The sequence below is a fragment of the Vombatus ursinus genome, unplaced genomic scaffold (genome assembly GCF_900497805.2).
Source record: "Vombatus ursinus unplaced genomic scaffold, bare-nosed wombat genome assembly UNPS02014874.1, whole genome shotgun sequence".
In the NCBI taxonomy this organism is placed as follows: domain Eukaryota; kingdom Metazoa; phylum Chordata; class Mammalia; order Diprotodontia; family Vombatidae; genus Vombatus; species Vombatus ursinus.
Window position 1 is genome coordinate 11249155 of NW_020954652.1, and position 10276 is coordinate 11259430.

Below are 10276 nucleotides of genomic sequence, written 5' to 3' on the forward strand. Positions count from 1 at the left end.
GGGGGGGGGGGGGACATTCAAGGTAAGTGACTTGCCCAGAGTCACACAGCTAGTAAGTGTCTGAGACCATATTTAAACTCAAGTAAGTCCTCCTGATTCCAGAATTGGTGCTCTCTCTACTGTGCCAGTTAGTTGCCCCACATAGTTGTCTTTAAAAGAAATGACACTTAGTAAGTAGATAAACTGTCAGGTAAAAATAGAAATGTGTTCAAACTGATCATTTAAAAGGATGGATCATGTATTTTAAACATTTAAGGCATTTGACTTTATTTTTTGCAAATATATATGCCAGAAATTTTTCTATTAAAACAAAATGTGATAGTAATTGATAGTTATTAAATAGTTTGAGAATATTTAAGGCATTTGGAGGGAAAAACAAATCTTGGCAGATATTATGATGGCAGTCAAGGGTTTAACGCCATCCTTCCAGAAAAAATTGTGGAAGTTTGTGTCCATTAATAGACCAGTGGCTAAGTGCATAATGACAGCCGATTTATTTAACCTCTTTAGGACTCAGTTTCCTCATCTTGAAAGTGAGAAACTTGCACTAAAAGACCTCTGAGATTCCTTTCATCTATAAGATTATATGATTCTAAATATAAATACCTTTAAGAGAATCTATAAAAAGGGACTTTCCAAAGTATCAATCCAAAGGAATAAAGAAGTATAGGAAAAGTAACAAATGTAAGCCTAATTAAAAGACTCAGAAAACACTGAGGTACCAAGCTCTATTGCTTCAAAGGAACCAAAGTTAGTCTAATGACAGACTTACCATGAGTACAAATCATAGGGCAAAATGATTCTTTTTGTCCCTTTCCTGAGTGAGAATGATGAGTGTTGCTTACTTGGAACTTGCTTACTTATGAAAGGGCAGATTAAATAGCTGACTTACAGGCAGGAGTCAAGCGTATGGGGTTATGGGAAAGGATGTAGAAGGCTACAATTTCCAGAATCTTACTCAGAATGACAGCTAAATTGCAACATAAAGAAGATGTAGAGACAACATGGTGCATTATATAGAAATATGGATTTATAGACAGGAAGACAGGGTTTCAAATCCCTTCTCTCACACTCACTGACTGTGTAATCTTGGGCAATCACTCAACCTCATGTCCTCCAGGACAAAACAATGCAAAGAAGGACCAGGCCTGCACTGGTAAAGGGAGTTTCCTCATGAAGAAAATCTCTATATCTGTGAAATCAGAGGCTTAATCCCTATCCCTATATCTTACTTCATTGCCGTCCCTTAAAAGCTATGTCAAGATAGGCAAGATTCAATCTCTCAGAGACATTATTTCCTTGTCTGTAAAATATCTATAACACTGCAATACCCTTCAATGGATTTTGAGGATTAAAAAAAAACATAACACAACAAATGTGAGTTACAGTTGTTAAATAAGAAAATCTACATTGTGTTACAGTCTACCCAAGGGGAAAAGAATGGTTGAAGATTGCATATTGCTATAACCTTTGATATACAGGTGGTTGGAAAGCCCATTAAAATAGTACAAAAGATTAACACATTCATTCATTATTCCTGTGGAGTAAACTACTGCTTGTGAAATAAGGAAGACAGATGAAATTCTGTTGCCTTCCTTTGTCCTATATATATACGCGCGCACACACACACACACACACACACACACACACACACACACACACATATATGTAGCCTTCTTGAGGGAGCAGGAAGAGGAAGGAGTGGGGAAGAAAAAAATAAAAAGTACATAGCAGAGAACAAAAGAAAACTTACAAGAAAGCAAAGAAAAGATGGACAGCTCTGAATACAATGCACAGTATTTATTATATAGGCTTTCTTGAAATAGAAATTTACTGCCTATTTTCAATCCCCTCTTATGTTCTGCTGTGCATATGACAATGTTTTTTTATTTGTAGTTAAGTTTATAATGTTTCTTTTTTTCTTATTGTGTATTTAAGTTTGATTTTTTTTAAAAATTGAAAAAAATAGAAAATATTTAAAACTTTATATAAGAAAGGAGGATATCATCACCTCTCTGAGTTATGAAAGTCTGTATTAATAGTAGTTTACCAATTAGTTTGGACCAGTATCTTCATATTCCTGAGTTATAAAAGCCTGTTAATAGTAGTTGACCCATTTAGTTTTGGTTCTTGTGAAAGCAGTTGGCACTGAAGGAGGACAAGGTCCTTTGGAACTTTGGATGTGCTAGAACACTAGGGTCTGCTTTCATCCAGAAGTGGCTTGAAGCTGAAAGTGCATGATTTAGCTGTTGTTCCTGTCTCTGTCATACCTAAGAGGGTCCAGGAAAGACCTTTGGGGTATGTCTATAATTAAAGAGCATAATATGGATGATTAGCTAGCAAAGACTGAGAAAGAGGGATCAGAATGGTTGGAGAACCAGAAAAGAGTAGTATGACAAAACCCCCAAGAGGAGAGAACTTCCAGGAGAAGATGGTCAGCAGTACCAAATGTAGAAAGGCGGTCAAAAAAGATAATGACTGATTAAATGTTGGGTTTGGCAATTAAATGATCATTGCCAACTTTAGAAAAAAAACTTTTCAGTTGTTATAGGGTGAGGTTGGAAGGCAGATTACAAAGGGTTAAGAAATGAGCAAAAGAAAGGTAAATGAAATCAAAAACATAGAGTTTTGTCTGGGAATTTGGCTGAGAAAGAGATGATGGATTGAAAAGATAGCAGGGTCTATAGATTTTGTTTGCTTTATTTATTTCAAATATGAGGGCACATTTCCAGGAATCAGGGAAGGAAACAGTAGATAGGGAGAGCTGAAAGATTAGAGGGAGAAAGGCATTCCTGAAGGGGCAATCTTTTAGATGAAGTAATATCAAGGTAAAAGTCTTGGCAAGGAAAAGGACTACCTTCTTATCAAAGACTGTAAGGAAGGAGGACAGAGTAAGAGATTATGTCAAGTGATTTTGAAGGGGAAAAGAGGAAAAGAAAAGAGGAAAAGATGAAAGATCTTTAGCTTAGAGAGAAGTGGGAGGGGAATGGAGGAAGACATGAGAAGAGAGGAAGTTTGATTAAATAACTCTCCAACAGGACTTATTCTCAGGCTATCACCAGGACAATGCTTAAAACTATTCCAGTCTTACAGTATTGGTCAAAAATTATACTTCACTGGGGTAGCCTTCAGGAATGTCTACACCATCTTAAGACATAAGGAGGAGGACATTTGTAGAGAAAGGACAGAAAAACTACAAACTTGGCCTGGATCTACTTTGTAACCCAATTATAGTAGTGTACAAAGACATTAAAAAACTAATTTGTATAAGAAATGTGGGCAAAACACAATGCCATATGGTTAATGCCCTCTGTGACACAGATGGGTGATAGGAATTTACTGAAGGAGAAAAGGAGGTGAATTGTACATCCATATGGTACTTTCTATAAATCTAAGGCTGTAAGAGAGAAGGTTTAACTAGCAAATCCATATAGTTGTCAGAAGTGGAGCTTGAATATGTGAAAGAAATAGAAACAGGCAAGGATAGAGATGAAGTTAGAGATGAATCAGGGGGGAAATGATCCAGTCATTTGACATTTTCCATTTTAATCTCAAAGAATGGAGAAGTCATTTTGTGACCCAAAACTGAAGATGGAAAATCAGCAATTGGAGGAATTTAGTCTTGAGAGCTATCCAGTGGTTAATAGCAGTTAAAGATAAATGACAGAAAGTTTATTGATGATCATTAAATTAAGAAATAATGTAATTGAGAATCATTCCTGAGACTGTCCAAAAGGATGACAGATCTATTTCAGCTTAATAACATTACATACATATCTTCAAATGTACATTGAGTTGAAGGCTCATGTAGTTTTTTCCCTAAAATTAGCCAAATGATTCATAAAATCAAGAAACAGATTCTGTAAGTCATACATAAATCCTAAATAAAGTTGTCAGAAACTGTGTTAGTGATTAATAAAACAGTAAAAGTCCTGGCTTTAATTTCTCTCATGGACAATCTCATCCCTATAATAGTCTGTTCATTTGTAAAACAGAAGATATAGAATGAACTCAGGAGAGGGTTTTATTTTTAATTGAAAGGCATAGTCTAATCATACAAGGGGAAAAATTCTGGCTTTGTAGTCATAAGACCTGGGATCAAATCCCATTCTGATGCCTACGAGCTTATTACTAATATTTGACCTTGCAGAAGTTACTTAACTTAATTCCTTGTCTGTAAAATAAAATAATTGGACTAGTTGCCCTCTGAAGTCCCTTCTAGATCTACTCTCACATTCCTGGGATACTACCGGTTGGCCAGTATTTTCCTAGATACCAAAACCACGTTATTGGCTTTGTCTTTTTGTTTGGATTTGGGGGAGGGGGTGCATTAATAGTGATGACATTATGAAAACATAGGATGTTGAATAATACTCTTGAAAATAATTTACATAGTTCTTAATCTCCTTCTACCCTACCAGAGACGTGAGATATTTCCCCTTTCCCAATGTACTCTTTCTCTGAAAGGATAGTTTTTACCACATCTTGCTGCCACTTAGGCCTACAAAGAACTTTAGTCCTCTCTTCTCCAAGCCAAATATTCCCAGTTCTTTCAACCAGTCCTCATTTTGATCTCAAGACTCTCCATCAACCTGGTTACCCTCCTCTGGATTTTCTCCAGTTCACCAGTGCCCTTCCTATCATGTGTTGCATAGGTACCATGCTCAAGGTGTAGTCTGACTTAGAGGTACAGAGCTGAGAAGTGCAATGATCTGGATAACATACAATAAATTTGAAAATTGTAGAGGCTTTTGCTGAGTGACATTGGCATAGGCATAATTAGGATGCAGCAGTGGAAAATAGGAATATTCTCTTTGTATCAAGAGGTATTAAATAAGGAAGATTCAGTCTTGGACAAAATGCCAAGAGTTATAACACCTTCAAGAGAAAGCTACATTTTGATGAAGGGAAAGTGTCAGGAAAATGAAAGGGAACAGTTTCAAAGGAAATGAAGGTTGTAAACAACAGAAGAAGGTTCTAAAGGACACAGTGGACATACAACATAGAGGTATCTAGGCCTGGGGCAGCTAGGGCTGAATTTACCAAGGGGGGGACATTCAATTATTCTCATATGACATCATCACCACTGATACTATTTGCTTTTCCCACATTGATCCTGGGTCTCCCACTTGGCATGTAGCCATCACGGGCAATGTACCCAGGTAGGAAAGTGGGCCCCAGGAATGGAACATGGCAATTTCAGGATTCTCTAGGATGGCAGCCTAGTAACTAGTAATATTCTCAGATGGAGACAGGGAGGGTTAACATCACCACCTGATGCTAATTCTTGCTCTGGTCATTAGCCATAATCACAATTACTTTAGAAGACATATCAAGAATGGCATGATGTCCATTGAGTGAAGTGGAAAAACTGATAATAGTGAGCTACCACTATGAGAAAAGTAGTGAGGAAAATAGCAAATATGAACCTTTTTGTGAGAGGAAGCAATCACTCTGCAATAAGAGGAGTAAGATTAATGCGGAACAAATCAAATATGAGTTGAAATAGGACAGTCTCTTTAGCCTTAAAGCAAAATGAAGCAGATAGTTCTGGCTAACTTGCTTTTTGTAGATTTACAGGCTATTAGCAACAATTTTTTTTTTCCAAAAGACGACTTATCCTAGACTACAAGGAAATCATTGTTAAAATGTCATGTTTCTTTTTTCTTTGGAGGGTGGAGATGTTGAATAATTAAGACACTAACTTTATTAAGAGTTTTCAGTCTAATATTATCACAAAATAAATAATTAGCTGAATGCTAAATACTAAGAAAAGGTTTAGTGGGATTCCTCCGACGTGCTCCTTTCCTTCTTCCAAAATCACCTTATAACTGTTTTGTAACTGTCTTAATTATTCAACACCCTCACAAAAGAAAAAAGAAATAGGGGGTTTTAATTTTAATTTAATTTATACCTTTTAATTTAAATCCTGTACTAAATACTATTTACCAGCAGTGTTGTCAAAATAGGACATTAATGAATGCATGGATTGAATGAATGAGTTAAGTGAAAGAAGTATGAAGCCTTAAAAAAGTATTTATTATAATATGTTTACTCTGTTTCAAATACTTTTCTACTCAATGAAGGTACAAAGACAAAAGCAAAAATTATCCCTCCCCTTGATGTATCTATAGCCTGCTAGGGGACAATGGACTTCTTTTTTTTCCTCTCAAAAATTACCTGGATGATGAGTAAGCCATAAGAAAGTAGATTTACACATACCAGCCAAAAACAATGGCAGAATTGATTTGATGCAGATTCAGATTAGGAAGGGTGACTCAGAGTGAATGTAAATAGCAATTGTTTCTGTTTTTGGCCAGAAACTGGGAAGGACACACAGGACAAGGAAAGAGAGGAAAAGATGTCCAGGGAGTAGGGAGTAAATTGAATTCACTCTCCATATCCACTGGCTCCTTCTCTGATGCCTACAAACACACTCATGTCATTTCCATCCTTTAAAAAAATACTCACTTCTGTGACTATCCCCACTAATTATATCTTAATTACTCCTTTAAAAAACGTCTACACTAGTTGCCTCTACTTCTCCATTTTAAGCCCTCAAAAGTCTGATTCTGAATTTCATCATTCAACTGAAATGTCTTTGTCCTATGCTACCAATGATCTCTTTAATTGTAAAATAGAATGGCCTTTTCTTAATCCTCATCCTTCATGACCTCTCTGTAGCCTTTGACACATTTGATTACCCACTCCTCTGGAATATTATAATACATAAGACTTCAGATTGTATGATACTGTTCTCTTCTGATTATCCTACTCCTTCTAAGTTTCTTTTGCTGGATCTTCACCCAGGTCACCTCCACCAACTATGGGTGACTCACAAGTATCTCTAATTAGCCATCTCTTCTCTATTCTATCTCTTGATGATTTTATCAGATCCCATGGATTCCAATGTTAACTTCATTCAGCCATCTCAAGATCTATCTACCTAACTCTAATCTCTCCCTTGAACTTTAGCCACATACCATTATCAGCTCCTAGATATTTTGAATTAAATGTCTCATAATTACCTCAAATGCATTATATGCCAAAGAGAACTGAAAGTCTTTCCAATCAAATCCTCCTTTCTACCCAATTTTCCAATTACTATTGAGGGTACCATACATTCAAGCTTGAAATTTCACTTTCATTCTCAACTTCTTACTCTCACTCACATCATATCTTATCAAGTCTTGCCTTTCCTGCCTTCCTACTATCTCCTATATAACTCATTTCTTCTAAACTCACATAGCCATCATCCTGGTATAGGTCATCACCATATCACTGATACACTACTGCTATATGCTTCTAGTTGCTTCCCCTGCCTCCAGTCTTTTACCATTCCAATCCATCTTCCACTCGGATGCAAAAGGACTTTTTGGGTCATGTATGTATGTGTATATAAATAAACATATATATAGAGAGAGAGAGATAGATATAGATACAGATATATATGCACATACATACATATATATGTATGTATATACATATGTATGTATGTATGTATGTTTCTCTGTAATCCTTCAAAGTTCAGCTGAAATAATATATTTTGTAAGATGTCTCCTCCTTGCTTTCTCTATGAAATTAATTTCAATTTATATTGCAAATACCTTGTATGAAGATAGTAATTTGCAAGTTTTCTTTACCATTAGAAAGTGAGCTTCTTGAGGGTAAAAAAAATTGTTTTTGCTTTTATTTCCATCCTCAGCACTTAGCATAGTAATTGACACAGGAACAAATGCTTTTTTAATTATAAAAATAAATCATGTTGACTGACATTATCTGAGCTTACATGAAAAGGTAGATAGAAGTGGAGGTATCCCTCAATCAGGACTGGGTCCCAGGGTGGAAGTTCCAAGGATAAGAGTTAAAACTTCCAGGGCATTGTCTCTAGACTGGGCTACCAGGTGGCTGGTGAGTACGTAGCTAGTTTATTCAATCTAATTAAGTAAAAATTATTATTCAGAATAGCCTTGTTCCAAAAATAATAAGAATAATGATATCAGCTAAAATTTATGTAGCATATTAAGGTTTGCAAAGCATTTTAGATGTACCATCTAGTTCAGTTCTCCTCTTAAAACCTGGTGATGTAGGTACTATTATTAGCCCCATTTTATAGTTGAGGAAACTGGGGATCAGAGAGATTAAATAATTTGTCGAGCATCACATAACTCTTACGTTAAGGCAAGATTTGAGCCTCAGTCCTTAGAACTGTTTTATTCTATCATCTGTGTAGTACTGCCTTTCATATTAACACTATCATGAATTGGCTTCATGACCCTGAGTAACTCATTAAAACCCAGTCTAGGTTGGCTCAGAGTGAATGTAATTAGCAATTGCTTCTGTTTTTGGCCAGAAATGCTGAGGGTCTTTCCCTCTAGGTAACTAGATAAAAAGGCCATTCTCTGCTTCATTCATTACCTAGCCTTAATCACTGAATGGCTGTTACCTCAGTCAAATTGACACCTGTCAAAGACCTTAGCTTACAAAGGCCAAGGTCTCCCACTGCATCCAGGGCTATCTCCAGTCATCGTAATCTATATCTCACCACTGGACCCAAATGGCTCTGGAGGAGAAAGTGAGACTGGTGACTTTGCACAGCCCTCCCTCACTCAAACCCAATTCACTTGCAAGTCATAGCATTATCTTCCTGATATCATGGTCCTCTTCAAGAAGGAAGGACAAACAACAACAAAAAATGAGTTGAACTATGCCATATTTAAGTTCCAGTCAACACCAAAATACGACTATCTAATCTGAATTGAACTGAATGAGAATATTATTATTGTTTAGTCATTTACAATCATGTCTGACTCTTTGTGACCCCTTTTGGGGTTTTCTGGTGTGGTTTGCCTTTAGGGATGTTTTTTGTCACTTTTTTCCTCTATTACCAATTTTTTTTAATCATTAGACAAATTCACAGCTCTGCCAAAAATGACTTCATGTACTTAATTTTCCATAAAACTTCCAACATTGATTATTCCCATTTTTCCAAATTGAATGGATAAATGAAAAAACTCTTTATTAAGACTTTTCTGAGGAGCAGCTAGGTGGCACAATGAATAGAGCACCGGTCCTGGATTCAGGAGGACTTGAGTTCAAATCTGGCCTCAGATATATAACACTTACTAGCTGTATGACCTTGGGCAAATCACTTAACCCCACCGCCTAACCCCCCCAAAAATTAATTTAATTTAAAAAAACAAAAAACATTGGGTGAAAGTTGTTTTGATTGGATTTTTTAGCTAGAAACAAAGTAGATGATCATTCGTTGAGGAATGCTAAACAAAATGTGGCACATGAATGTGCCCTAGACAAGTAATTTAACTACCCTGAGCCTCATTTTCCTCTTCTCTTTATGAGGTGATTAGACTTGTTGAGCTCTATGGTATTTTCCAATTTTAAATCTATGAGCTAATGCTCTGTAATGGAATATTACTACATTATAAGAAATTATGAAAATCATGATGACAGGGAAGCATTCAATGAAGTATATTAACTTTTTCAAAGGGAAGTAGGGAGAATCAAGAAAACAATTCTTAAAATGACTACAAAATGAAAATGCAAAGAACAACAGAAAGAAAACAAGAGAAACAATACTGAGAAATTAAAATGATCGAACTTTATTTTTCCAAAAAAATATGAAAGACATTTGCCCTAGTTCTCTGAAGATCTGAGGGATTATGAGTATGTAATGCTGCATATAACATGGGATTTTTTGGCTACTTGTGTTAAACTTTTTTTTTTATCACACCATCTTTTAAAAAATTCTTTATTCTAATGGATATCTCTCTGGGAGGGGGATTTAGATAAATCGGTGGGAGATGTAAATGATTTTTTAAAAGCTATTGATAAAATTAATTTTAAAAATAAGTAAATGGGGAAAATAAAATTTAATATTCATTGGGAATTCATCTGCATATTTTATGGGCCTTTATTAATCATGGGATCTTAATAATTCATTTCAAGATTAGAACAATTCAGGGTTTCATCTTAGAAGTGCAAAATCACAGTTACATTTATAACCCTAAAATGTGTTAATTATAAGACAAAGCAATATCCCAAACATAATGAGAAATAATAGATTTTTCAAATAAATGATGATTTGACAAATTTGCCTACAGCAGTTCCCACCAAAAATTATTTCATGTCTGACAAGACAAATTCTCTATACTTAAGGTTAAAAATAGACAATCTGGGTCATATCCTCTTTCTACCAATTAGTTTTGTTTATGGAATTCTCCATTCAAAGCGAAATATATTTTAAGGTTGTTGGAAC